This window comes from Carya illinoinensis, chromosome 3 (genome assembly GCF_018687715.1).
Source record: "Carya illinoinensis cultivar Pawnee chromosome 3, C.illinoinensisPawnee_v1, whole genome shotgun sequence".
Taxonomy (NCBI): Eukaryota; Viridiplantae; Streptophyta; class Magnoliopsida; order Fagales; family Juglandaceae; genus Carya; species Carya illinoinensis.
Window position 1 is genome coordinate 33,078,817 of NC_056754.1, and position 14,997 is coordinate 33,093,813.

Here is a 14,997-nt window from a genome sequence, read left to right on the forward strand (position 1 = left end):
AAACCCCTGCAAAGGGAACATGTTTTAATTGTGGCCAATCTGGACACTATGCAAATAAGTGTACAAAGAAGCCACGAGGTTTTAAGAAAAAGCTTAATGAGTTAAATATCAATTCCGTTGATCAAGAAGATATGTTTCCTTTACTTGAACATGGATCTTCTACATCTTCGGATGATGATGAACTTAGTTCAAGTGGATCTGATTACCACTCGGATTCTGATCATGTTAACTCACCAAACATCAAGTTTGGATGCAATGATTCTTGTTGTGCTTCTAAAGTCAAAACAATCAATGTTTTAGACAGAAGAAGAGAACAAGGACCTGTTTTGAGTAAAGAGCAGGAACATGAAAACATGCTCCTCTCAATTATCTCACAGATTCAAGACCTTGAGCTTAAAGAGAAATATCTCAAAAAGCTTAAGGAAACAATGACTCGTAAAGAGCCATCGACTTCCAAGGGCAAGATTTCTTTTGAAGAAACTTTGGGACGTTTTCAAAAACAAAAACCCAAAGATATTTCATTAAATGATTTACAGCATGAAGTATCTCTTGTTAAAAGAGAGATTACTGAACTCAGAGAAGAGATCAAAAATCTCAAATCTGAGAATGCATCTTTTAAACAAGATTTAGCATGTTTAAAGTTAGATAAAGAATTTGATCACGAAAGTCCTTCTGGTGAAGAATCAAACCAGTCAGACCATGCTGAACCCTCTAGTCCAACTAAGGAATTTTGTTTGATTCACCGTTCTGTTCCACAGAAATGGTTTTGCTTGGTAGAAATTGTTGTTAACCATGAATATAGATTCTTTGCTGTTGCCTTGATCGATTCAGGAGCGGATCTTAATTGTATCCGAGAAGGCTTAGTTCCTACCTCCTATTTCGAAAAGTCCGAAGAGAATTTATTCTCGGCAAATGGATCTAAGATGAAGATTCGTTATGAGTTGAATACAGCTCATATCTGCCAGGACAATGTTTGCTTTAAGATTCCTTCTGTGCTTGTTAAGAATTTGACTCATGATGTTATTCTTGGCATGCCTTTTCTCAACATGATTTATCCATTCCTTTCTGAAGCCGATGGGATCACCACTGACCCCTTTGGACAGAAAGTTAAGTTTAAGTTTGCTTCCAAGTTTGAACGTGATACTGCTAGAAGATCTGTGTTTTTGCTTTCTACAAAAAGAAAACATTTAGATTTTCTTAAACAAGAAATCAAGTTCAAACGTGTTTCTGATAATTTGAATGATCCCATGCTTAGATCTAAAATTGAAGATTTTCAAAAAACTTTGATTTATGAGATCTGCTCGGAACTTCCTAATGCTTTCTGGCATAGGAAGAAACATGTTGTTTCTTTACCTTATGTTAAAGATTTCTCTGAAAATTTAATTCCAACCAAAGCAAGACCTATTCAAATGAATAGAGAAACTTTGGAGTTTTGTAAAAATGAAATCCAGGATCTTCTTGCTAAGAATATCATCAGGCATAGTAAGTCACCCTGGTCTTGTGCAGCTTTTTATGTTCAGAAAAATGCTGAGATTGAGCGAGGAACACCCCGTTTAGTCATTAATTACAAACCCTTGAACAAAGTGTTAGAGTGGATTCGGTATCCCATCCCTAACAAGAATGACTTGGTTCATAGGTTAAGTGATGCAGTTATTTTTTCCAAGTTTGACCTTAAGTCTGGATTTTGGCAGATCCAAATTAGGGAGTCAGACAGGTACAAGATTGCTTTCACTACTCCATTCGGTCACTATGAGTGGAACGTCATGCCATTCAGGCTAAAGAACACTCCTAGTGAATTTCAAAATATTATGAATGATATTTTTCTATCATTCACTGATTTCACCATCGTCTACATAGATGATGTTCTTGTTTTCTCCAAATTTATTGATGAACACTGGAAACATCTTAAAACGTTTCTTGAGATCATCAAAAGAAATGGACTTGTTGTTTCTGCAAAAAAGATTAAACTATTTCAAACCAAGATCAGATTCCTTGGTTATGACATCTTTGAAGGCAAAATCAGGCCCATCCAGAGAGCTATTGAATTTGTTGACAAATTTCCAAACGTCATCCTTGACAAAAACCAGCTTCAAAGATTTCTTGGTTCTTTAAATTACATTTCAGATTTCTACAAGGATATGAGAAAACAATGTCGCCCTCTCTTTGCGAGATTGCGTTCCAATCCTTCTCCGTGGACTGATGTTCACACCAACATAGTTAAACAAATCAAGACACATGTCAAAACTCTCCCGTGGCTTGGGATTCCTACTTCAAATAGCTTCAAGATTGTCGAAACTGATGCCTCAGACGCAGGCTATGGCGGCATCCTGAAATAGATTGTTTCACCTGGTTCCTCTGAACAGATTGTTCGTTTCCATTCCGGAACCTGGAACCATGCACAGTATAATTATAGTACTATTAAAAAAGAGATTTTATCTGTAGTACTATGTATTTCTAAATTTCAAAGTGATTTGCTTAATCAACATTTTCTTTTACGCATTGATTGCAAAACTGCTAAAACTATTTTAGAACAAGATGTTAAAAACATTGCATCAAAACAGATTTTTGCACGATGGCAAGCTATTTTAAGCGTTTTTGATTATGATATTGAATTTATCAAAGGAACTGATAATTCGATCCCTGATTTTCTTACCCGTGAATTCTTGCAGAAAACATGAGTAAGAAGAAGAAACCGGTTCCATCGATTACTTCACCACCTCCCAGACCTATCTTACCAATGCTTATGCCTCCAGCATCTGCATCAACCTTGGCTTCCTCCCCACTGGAGATAGCCAATAGATTTACCAGTCTAGGACAAGTTCCTAGACCAATTCCCCCCAGTTCATTTGCTTCTACCTTGGCCACTCCATACGATGCGTATGTGAGCCCCCTGGCTACGGTAAACCCTAGATTTCCTGCTGCCAACAAGGCAGAATATTTCCAGAAAGCCTGGTTTCAAAATCTGTTTTACATTGAGAAATCGATAAAAACAGATCCCTTCCAGATTGCTTCTGATTATTTTCCCCGAGGTTTCCATTGGATCCCCGAAGATCTAAACAAAAACCTCAGCTACTATCTTGGAATTTTGGTTGGCACCGGTTCCATTTCAGTTAAACCCATTTACTGCAAAGTTGATCCTGCAAGGGTCATCTTTCACAACTGTTTTATCATTTCAGTCATAACCGAAGAAGAATGGGAAACCCACCCTTCTACCTTCAAAACAATCAAGGATTCTAACGCTCAGTATAATTATTATGATTATATTGAAGCTTGGCTAAGATTTCCTTTGTTTCAAACACCTGCCATGTAGCATTCTTGGTTTTTCAATTTCAACAAGAACTGCAAGCAGTCATTTCCTTTGTGGTTTCAGAAATGGTGGCATTTCTTTGGCCCCATTGATGATTTGTTTCCTGATAGTCTTCAGAAGGCTATTAAACATTTTACCATTTCCAGTGTATCAAAAATGAAAGGACAGGATACCTTACTCCCACCCTTACTACATTTTTGTGCCAAATACAAAACTCCTTGGATTTGTAGATGGCAGTACACTAAAAAAGATTACATGTTAGTTCGACAATATTTTGTCAAGTGGTGGGATAAATTTCCTCACACTAACGATATTGTCTCAAGGATTTCGGTTGATTTTCCCCTTGTTGTTCCTAACCTCAAGGATAAACAACAGTTCCCTTCCCCCACCCCAAATCAAGCTTTGATCACATATCCAACCATTCTAGGTTTAACTGATCAGGCTTCAGGTTCAGGATCAAAGAGTTCTTCATCAAAGCAGAAGAAATCATCTTCAGCCAAAAAGAAGAATTCTGCGAGCTCTTCTTCTTCTCCAAAACAGAAGAAGAAAGATTTACTTTTACAACTAAAACTGTTGAAGCAGTCCATAAAACATACCTCCGACAGTGAAGATTCAGATGCAGAGTCAGCAGCTTCGTCAACAGACTCGACGGCTTCTACTCCATGCAGTAACACCTTTGGCCATGACTCAGAAGACTATCCCCCTAGACTGGGAGATAATTGACTCATGCCAGACATTTGGCCTCTTCTCAACCCAGGAGTCCCATCTTTTTGGGGGCGGAAGGATAGTTTGATCATTACAAACGGACAAGCACATTGAAGACAGAAATGCTTTCGGTGCTTTAATCATTTCAAGTTTGCTTTCGGCACAACCAGATAGCACATTGAGACAAAGATGCTTTCGGTGCTCTGAGTGCAGAAAGAATATTTTACTTTCGGCGGAAGAAGACAAAGTTACTTTCGACGAGTGCATACACTGGTCACTGTTCACTGTTCATTCCGTAATTTATGGGATTCACTATTTGTAAAAGAGCTTCCTTCTTCTATAAAAGGGCTCTTCGGTTCATTTGTAAGGCAGAACTTTCTAGCCGAACCAACCTTCAGCAAGAACTGTTTCCCCTACTTACTTGCAAGCTTCAATTCACCTTCCTTCTCTTCTTTTCTTTATTTCAAGCTTGTGTAAGTTTTGTTTAAGTATTGTTTAAATATTTACTTTCAATTAATAATATTTGAAAGTTTTTGGATTTATATTTCTTTTCATTTCAAAACATATCATGCATCGGCAGTCTGAGACTCCAAAAATATCTGCTCATGTTTAATTCTTTCCATTAATCTTTGAGCTTTGTTTCATTTTCTCTATCTCCACTTAATTCCGCATTTTATGGTATCACTCTAAGTTCATTAGAGTAAGTTTATGGTATGAACTTAGAGGTCTTTAAGATAATTTTCCATTCATTCTATGCAAGGGTAAAATTTTGTATAAATTTATTGTCATCCGTCTTACAACTTTACAAAATGGCTAGTAATTATAAGTTTATACCAACTTCCTGTCTTCGAATGGAGAATTATGTAAAAAAAAATGTGTGACTTTCTTTGAGCCCATTCATGAGTGTCTCCTTACTTCTAACACTGTATCATGTGTCTCTATCTTTTTTTTTGTTTTGAAACAATATACTTTCATTCACCTTTTAAGGGGAAGAAGGAACATGATTACAAGGAGGTCTAGTGACCAAAACAACCATGTTATCATGTGTCTCTATCGCTCATCACACATGTTGACAATTTTTCACATTTTAAAGAACAGTCATAGTTACCGTCTAGCTGGTGTATCAAGACAAAACACTTTTCGGCAATTATCCATCATATTAGTGTTCAAGATTTTATTGTTTCCACCGGCCGGCGTATCAAGACAAGTAATTTTCGACAATCATTATTCTGTTATGGTATATTATTATTGTTTTTATCAATTGTTAGTTTTGTTCAATTAATGCTACTATGCTTTCTAATTTATATTATTCATTTTGTCTCTTTGATGTAACATTATCATAATGTGGTGCCACGTGGCTTATAAAAAAATAAATAAAATAAAAACACAAACATGAAAGGGTATAACGAAAGAGAAAAACTATAGACACAAAGAAATTATATAAAATAAACTCACAAATTGATATGAATTCATAAAATCCATTAGATCTCCATTATAGTAAAAGTAACTTTATAATCTTACCTATTACATCAAGTTATATCACTTTGTGGGTTTATAAGTAAGCCACATGGCACTAGAGTACTTCAAGAAAATAGAGTGAGTGGTATAAATTAAGAGGTATTGTAACATTACTCATAAATTAAGAGGTATTGTAACATTAAGTGGTCAGCCTTCCTTCCAACACATCAAATTATTACAAAATCAAGATCAGAAGAGAATCCTTAGTACTTATAACTAAAGACACATCGCAAACGACATTAAACCTAATTGAAAATGAAACATATGCCCTTATTTAATTTACTTGAAGTACTTCGGACTTGGCCTAGCTAAAACGCTCTCTTGTTGTCATGGCATGAGCCTAAAAAGTTCCCCATGCTAGGATTCACCACAGAATACCCTCCATCCACCAAGAGGTTGAGCCCACTTATATAATTTGCATCTTCACTAACCAAGTAGAGTGCTGCCTTTACGACATCTATTGCCTTGAGAATGTCCTTTTAAATTACCAATTTCATTCACTGCCATTTCGGTTTTTGCTGCCTCTTCTACACTTTGTTGTAACATTCTACTACCAATCACAACAGCATAAGGCGACACGCAATTAACCCTTATTCCATTGGCCAAGCTCGGCTGCCAAGTTCCTAGCCAGCCCCAAAAGTCCACTTTTCGAGGCTACATAAGCATGAGATGAAAGTCCTGCAATAGATGCAGAAGCACTGCTTGTAAATAATATGCAACCCTTGCACTGTGGTATCATGAATCTTGTAGCATGTTTGGCTCCCAGGAAAGCGCCAACCAAGTTTACTCCTACAACTCGTTCTATACCTGTTTTAGTGCTATCCATAATTCTCATATAGGGACTGTAGATGCTGCCTGCGTTGCTGTACATTATATCAAGCTGTTCGTGTTTGGCTATGGTGGTGTCAATAAGATTGTGTTGCACCTCTGGTCTGTCTAAAATCACACAAGACGATATTTAAGTGGTTTAGCAAATTGCTTACATCCACTAGAGCCTCTTTTACTAAATTTTTATGAGATTACAAAAACTCTACAAATTCTCTCTCACGTCCTCTCTTTCTCTCTGTTATTTTCCCACACATTCTACACAATTGAGCTCTCCTATTTATAGGAGAGAGCAGCCTACAAACTCTGATTTTGGTGCAGCAATTTCTGACATTGCTGGAGAGATTTGGATGGGTGGCCTAATACTCCAAAATAGAGAACGGTGCTGAGTTTGCAGGGGGTTGGTTTCACACTTAGGGTGGTTCAACAATCACCCCCTCCACCCAAGTGTGCCATACCAGGCTGCTTGCAAAGTGATTCATTCTTCAATTGAATGCACCTCATTCTTTGACATGAGAGACTTTGTCTATCGAATACGCTCCAATGCACCCGAGGGTGCTCAACAGTGTACAATACTGATCAAGTCCAAATAGTGTTGAAACTTGATCCCTGTGATGACTTTCGTCAACATATCTGCTGGATTATCTTTAGTGCCAATCTTCTAAAGTTTGATGTCCTCTTCTTATAATATTTCACGTACAAACTAAAATCGAACATCTATGTGTTTTGTTCGAGAGTGATATACTTGATTCTTGGCCAAATGAATTGCACTTTGACTGTCACAGTAAATAGTAACCTCTTGCTGCTTAAAGCCCATATCTATTATCAATCCCTATAACCAAATGGCTTCTGTAACCAAATCCCTATAACCAAATTGCACTATCAGTGGATGATAGTGCAATTGTCGACTGCAAAGTTAATCGCTAACTAACTGGACCTCTTGCCATAGTGAACACATATCCAGTTGTCAATCAGCATTTGTCAAGATCACCTGCATAGTCTGAGTCAACATATCCAGTTACTAGACTATCTTCACTCTTCTCGTACTTCAAACCAATATCTACGGTTCCTCAAATATACCGTAGAATCCACTTAGCCGCATGCCAATGAACCTTTCCAGGATTATGCATATAGCGACTAACTAAGCTAACGGCTTGGGAGATATCAGGTTGTGTACACACCATGGCATACATTAAGCTTCCAACAATACTTGCATATGGGACATTCCTCATGTAGTCCCACTCTTCATCACCTTTAGGAAACTGCAATGCACTGAGCTTGAAATATGGGGCCATAGGAGTACTCACCGGCTTCATCTTCGAGTTGATGTTGAAGCGTTGTAGTATTCTCTTCAAATACTACTTCTGAATAAGGTGAATTGTACCTTTTAACCTATCTTTGCTGATCTCCATCCTCAATATTCTTCATGCTTCTCCCAGATCTTTCATTTCAAACTCATGATTTAACTGAGTTTTTATGCGATTTATCCCCCCTTGCTTTTACATGAAATTAACATATCATCTACATATAAAAGCAAATGAATGAAAGATCTATTTGCAAGTTTTCTAAAATACACACAGTGATCATATTAGCAACGAGTGTATTTCAGGTCCATCATAAAGCAGTCAAACCGCTTATACCATTACCGAGGTGACTGCTTCAAGCCATAAAGTGACTTTTTCAGACTGCATACCCAATTTTCTTTTCTAGCTTCTTTGAAACCTTATGGTTGAGACAGATAAATCTCCTCTTCCAGATCACTATGTAAGAAAGCTGTCTTTACATCAAGCTGTGCTAACTCAAGATCATATTGTACAACCAAAGCTAGCAATATCCGAATGGATGAATGCTTCACAACAGGAGAGAATACTTCACTGTAGTCAATTCCTTCTATCCGAGCGTAGCCCTTGGCTACCAACCTAGCTTTGTACCGCAATCCATTTTTAGCAGCTTGATCATCTTTCTGATTGAAGATCCACTTACAGCCAATTGTCCTCTTTCCTTTTGGAAGTGACACAAACTCCCAAGTCTGGTTCTGGTGAAGAGACTGCATCTCTTCATTCATCGCCTTTGTCCATTCAGCTTGTTCACTGGACTGTATGGCTTCTCTATAAGTAGTTGGAATCTCACCCCCTTCAGCTGGTAATGCATATGTCACATATCTGCAAAACGTGTCGGTACACGTTTCTCTCATCTCAGTCTGTTGGTTGTTATTGATTGAGGTTGTATTGGAGGTACTGTGACTGGACTATTAACCTCATCTTGTCTGTGCTCTCCATTTGTTTCTCTTGAATCATTTTGAGTGGAAAACTCCACATTTTGCAAATCATCAGGTGTTTCGCTATCATGGCTGCCTTCATTGGAATCTTTATGCTTATGTGACTTAAGAATCTCAAATTCGTTGAATGTAACATCTCTACTGATGATCACCTTTTTAGACTCTATGCACCAGAGTTTATACCCTTTTAGACCAGTACTAAAGCCCAAAAATTTTGCTTTCTTGGCTCTAGGATCAAGTTTACTTTCTTTAGCATGATAGTAAGCAGGACATTTGAAAATGTGTAAAGAGTCATAATCAGTAGCATGTGTACCTCTCCATATTTCAGTGGGTGTCTTCCTGTCATTGGCAGCTGCGGGTAGTCGGTTGATGAGGTGGGAGGCATATGTCACAGCTTTAGCCCAAAATTGTTTACTAAATCCAACATCCAACAACATAAATCGCATTTTCTCTAGTAAAGTACGATTCATTCGTTCTGCTACGGTATACCTCGTACCGTGAATTGTCTGACAATTCCCTATCTTCGGTATGAGTCTCAACCATTTTCTTCCAATCAAGGAAGATTTTTAGCACTTTATCTTTATTCTTCATCGTATACACACACACACGACGAGAATAATCATCCACAAAAGTTACAAACCAATGCTTACCTCCCAAAGATACATTTTGGGTAGGTCCTCAAACATCAAAGTGTACATAGTCAAGTATTCCCTATGTATTGTGTACATCAGTTCCAAACTTGATCTGTCTTTGCTTCCCCAATACACAATACTCATAAAAAGACAGTTTACCAGTCTTGGCACCTTTGAGTAAGCCTTGCTTCAGTAGTGTTTGCAAAGCTTTTTCTCCTGCATGTCTCATACGCATATGCCAATGACTGGTGGTGTCGGCATCAGTCTCATCTTGCTTCTCACAGCATGTGGAAGCTCTTCCTTCAACAGTACTTCCTTGCAAGAAGTACAAGTTTCCTCGCCTCAAACCCCTCATTGCCACCTGAACTCCCATTAGTACTTTGAGAGTTCCATCTTCAATGGTGATTCTAAATCCCTTTGAATCCAGAGATCCAGTGAGATGAGATTCTTCCACAAGTTTGGAACGTACCGAACTTCTGTCAGAGTCTTGACGCTGCCATCGTGTATCTTTAACCAAATGCCACCTATTCCCCGAGTCTTACAGGCACTGTCATTGCCCATAAGTATTGCTCCACCCTTAATCTTTGTGAACTCAGTAAATCAGTCCCAATTGGAACACATGTGATAGGTACATCCAGAATCCATAATCCATTCATCGGAATGACAAATGGATGATGAACTTGTCAAGGCAAAATCTGAATCATCATCTATGTCCACGACATTGGCTGTGGTGGGTTGATTCTACTGTTGTCCCTTCAGCTTGGGACAATCATTCTCCTAGTGTTCTTTGTTGCGACAAAAGGAACACTCGTCTCTGGTGAGTTTTCTGCCGACTGATGAACCACGTGATGTGGCCCGGGTTTTCAATTGAAAACCTTTCTTCTTTCCGGGATACCTTGACTGTGGTCTCTCTCTTGCTGTTAACGCTTCACTTGATGTATCTTGTTGTACCTGCTTATCTTTTCTGTGGTACTCATTACTAATTCAAGAACTAGATACATCGTCAAAACCATACAATAAAGTAGTAATTAAATGCTCATATGTATTAGACAAGGAATTTAACAAAAGTAAAGCTTTATCTTCATCTTGGATTTCAACATCCAAGTTTAACAAATCAGCAAGAATTTGGTTATAACTATTCAGATGTTCAAACATTGAAATACCTTCATGAAATTGGAATCTGAAGAGCTTTTTCTTCAAATGCAAACAGCTCTCAATGCTCTTCTTCATGAACTTATCATTCAACTTTTGCCAAAGTTTCTTAGCGTCTGTCTCTCTCATGACAAAATACTTCTATTCTTTGGTAAGGCATAACTGGATTTTACTACAAGCTTGGGTATTAAGCTTCCTCCAATCCTATTAAGTTATATCACCTGGTCTATCGTCCAACGCAATATCCAACTCTTATTGGATCAAAACGTCCATCACTTCACACTGCCACATGCCGAAGTTGCTTGTTCCATCGAACTTCTCAACTTCAAACTTGGCATTTGACACTGTGGACCAACGCCCAGTTTCAGAGCTCCTATCTCTTCCAGATATTTCCATTTAAATTTAGAAAATTTAGACACAAAATTTCAAAATTCTAATCATACAGATGACTCCGGAATGATCAAAATAGTTGGAAAGCACTATTTGATCGTTGAAATTGGACTCCAAATGGCTGAGATCAAGCCCAACAAGGATCTGGAAAAATGGACGGTTCTGATTTTCTGGCGCATGAGATGCATGCACTACAGTAGCGACTGTGGCATGTGTAGTACACGCGCTGGTGCTGGTGGGAACGTGGGAGAGTGAGATGCATGTGTAGAACTCCTCTAGGGTGCGTGGGGTGCGTGGAGTGCATGTGGGTCACACATCTTCCACCTCTGGGCACGTGTCCACGCGTGGGGGCTCATGGTGCATGATTTTCAGTCATCTTCAACCTCCAGATGCACGTGGAGCGCGTGTGTTCATGCTCTAATCTTCTACCGGCACGTGCGGGCTCCTTCGACCTTTCATTTTCGATTTTGTTTGCGGCAACAGATTTGTCTTGATGTGTCGAACACCCTGGAGTTGTCAAAAGTTGATTTCGAACAACTTGATTTCTAGACAGCGCAAAACCAAAGCTCTAATACCAATTGTTGTGCCTCTGGCCTGTCCAACGGATTTGTCTTGATGTGTGGAACACCCTGGAGTTGTCAAAAGTTGATTTCGAACAACTTGATTTCTAGACAGCGCAAAACCAAAGCTCTAATACCAATTGTTGTGCCTCTGGCCTGTCCAAAATCACATAAGACGATATTTAAGTGGTTCAGCAAATTGCTTACGTCCATTGGAGCCTCTTTTACTGAGCTTTTACGAGAATACAAAAACTCTACAAATTCTCTCTCACGTCCTCTCTTTCTCTTTGTAATTTGCCCACACATTCTACACGACTAAGCTCTCCTATTTATAGGAGAGCAGCCTACAATCTCTAATTTCGGTGCAGAAATTTCTGACCTTGCTGGAGAGATTTGGGTGGGTGGCCTAATACTCCAAAATAGAGAACGGTGTTGAGTTTGCAGGGGGTTGGTGAATGAGTTTGCAGTGGGTTGGTTTCACACTTAGGGTGGTTCAACAGATTGCAGCATCATCTTCATTGGAGACATTGCAATGGATGTAGCTAACCTTTTCTCCAAGCTTTTCAGATATGGTTCGACCCAGGTTGTCTTGTATATCTGCAATAACAACCTTGGCTCCATGTTTGTGGAATAGATGCACTGTACTTGCTCCAATTTTGCTTGCTCCACCTATAATAATTGCCACTTTGCCTTCTAGCCTAAATATGGATAATCATTACCAGTTGCAATAGATTAAATGCATGTTGACTTCAAATTCCTCAATTCCAACCATCAATATTTATATCAGTGATCATAGGAATAGGTAAAAAACAACAAATTAATATAGATTAGGCTTTTTAAGAACAGCTAGCAAATTAATACTTTTCTTTTTTCTTGCTAATAGAAACACGAAATATGGTGCTAATTAGGTTACCTTTTTTTGGGAGGTACTGATGAAATAGAATTAATCTTTTCCTAACTCAACAGGGAAACCTTGAGCTGTCTTGTTCAATCTCTTAAAGTTTTCCCACGTTGTTGCTTTGCTATTTAAAGTCCGAAAACTGTACCTAGATACCGTCCAGCTCAATACTACTACCCCAGTAAACCCAGTACACTATATATAAGACCTTAAAAAACAATTAAGTTTGATGTCATTGCATGTTTTTGGAGATTATAATCATGGATCTAATAACAATTAACAATTAGTATAGTTGGGCATATTGTCGGTTTTAATTAAACAAGAAATTGCCGGCATCTATATATATTTATACATATATAATCCCAATGTCTTCTAATAATTTGTTTTCTTATTATCAAGCTCATGTCTCTAATTAAAATTTTCCTGAATATTGGTTTTGGAGGATAGAACCATTCAACCATTACGTATACGTACGTGATCAGGGATCAGAAACTCTCTCTGAAATTGTTGAACAATAATCCAACTAATTGAATTAGCATGATATATATACAATTGCCGATTTCAAGGGATATAATTTATGAGCTCTGAAAGAGAATATAGTCATATATATGCATACATGGTATACATGCATATACATGCATATGGACATAAGACCGACCTTTCCAATGCATAATTGTATTAATCAGAGTAATTTGACCCAAAAGATGTGCCAAGATGTTGTTGAGAATATAATTGTTCTATATAAGAACTTCTTAGATTACTTCATTATTATTCATAAATTTTTTATATCGGGGAACCTCGACAAGGTAGGGCCCTTCAAACCCACCCCTGCAAAGTAAAACTCCAATTCCATGCACTGCACCTTCGGAAGTTTCCCTACACGGATTGGAACTGGTTAAATCACTGGCTTTTTACTATAGGGTGTGACTTCAAAGGATTATTTGCAGCTATGAGGTGTTAAACTTTGGATCTTGAAGGGAGTAAAACCTCAAGACCAAGGCCTTCACCACTTGGACCAACCCCTTGGGGTTCACTATTATTCATAATTTATTTTACTATTATTAATTCACAGATGATCTGAAATACTCTTGACATCCAAACAGAGCCTAATGTGCTGGAGGAAAAAGCCAAAAGTTTTGTGGGTTTGAGGTCGATCTATGTTTAAAGAATTCAATAAAATCTCAAGCTTACATTTTATTTTCTTGGGGTAAGAGCAAGCAAATTTTATTGTCTCTAAGATTGGTGGTACAAGAGGTGGCTCGGATCAACTGGTTTGGTTGGGTACATCAGATGGTTCCTTTACAACCAAGAGTGCGTGGAATTTTTAATGTGTAGTAGCTCCAAAAATATAGTGGTCAGAGTGGATATGGCATGCTGCTTTGCTAAAGAAATTTTCAATTTTGATGTGGAAAGCCTTATCAAAAAGTTAAGTGTTGATGAACGTATTCGGCAAATTGGAATTCCCCTGTCTCCAAATGTGAGTGTTGTCCAAATGGTGCTTTTAAATACTTAAACCATATTCTTCAAGGGGGCAAAATTGATGCGGCTATATGGAAATTTAGGTCCATTACTCTGGGAATTCCATATGTGGCTAATCGGTTATGGAGAGAAACGATTGAGGCTTGGTTTCGGCATACTTCCAGGTCATCGCAGGTTGGTATTTTACTTGATTTAATTCCTATTATCATCACTTGGAATTTGTGGTGTTAGAGATGTTTGATAGAATGGAAGGAAGAAATGATTCTATTGATTCTTTGTGGCATTCTGTTAAATATTGGATAAACTGGTTTGGTATCAAGTTAAAGGCTTTTTCTTAACTGGGACGAAGGGACATTGATGTGTTGAACCTGTTGGTTAATACTAGAAGTTAAGAAAAATTTATTGCAGTATCCTAGCAAAAACCAGGTCCTTGGTGGTTTTGTTTTGGATGGAAATAGACTTCATTTTATTCAATAAACCAAAGTTACAACTGTGACTTATCAATATAGAAAAATCCAGACTATAAGCCAAACATTGTCTTAACTTCTCAATAACTCTCTCCTAACAAAGAGAGAGCGCTCTGTTTAAACAGAACTGAATAGCCCCCTCCATCCTCCCAGAAGGTAGAGTACAGAACACTGCTGCTATGGACACTAAATCAATAGTCTATTTCTACATTATTAATAACGAAATAACAAAAACTACATTACAAAACACACAAAACAATAACAGAGCCAGAAGCACCAGCATGAGCCCAGATGGCACACCCATCACAAGCATCGGCCTAACGAGCCCAAACAGTACGAGCCTAGATAGCACAAGCACCCAACACCCGCAGGGACCACCATTAGCCTCCACTGCAAAGGCTGGTAGTACGACCACCGGCAGTAACATCGCTTGCCACTCTCCACCAGCACTTGCCCCAGATTGCATCCTATCTAGTAGCTCATCACCTCACTAGGGTCAAAATATGAAGATAAAGAACAGAAACACTCCAGAATCAGAGGAACAGACCACAAAACAGGTGGCAGTGATGCGTGCAAGACACGCATTACTCTTGGAGGAAAGCCGATGGTTAATCTTTGAAGTCTCAAAGTCAGAGATCCCAGAAAAGTCGAGCGTTGCATTGGAAAAATGCTCCTCGATGGGGTGTGAGGGCCACACGCCGACGAGCTCCGAAACTTCCTTCCACGCATGCGGGCTAGACTCCACTCTGAATGACGCTGCATTTGGTGGTCTTGAAGATCGATGGC

At 38.5% G+C, this 14,997-nt stretch overlaps 1 pseudogene; it reads right to left on the bottom strand.

Annotated features, from left to right (window-relative positions):
• Positions 1-5,838: 5,838 nt before the first annotated feature.
• LOC122304740 lies at positions 5,839-14,677 on the bottom strand (annotated as a pseudogene).
• Positions 14,678-14,997: the final 320 nt, after the last annotated feature.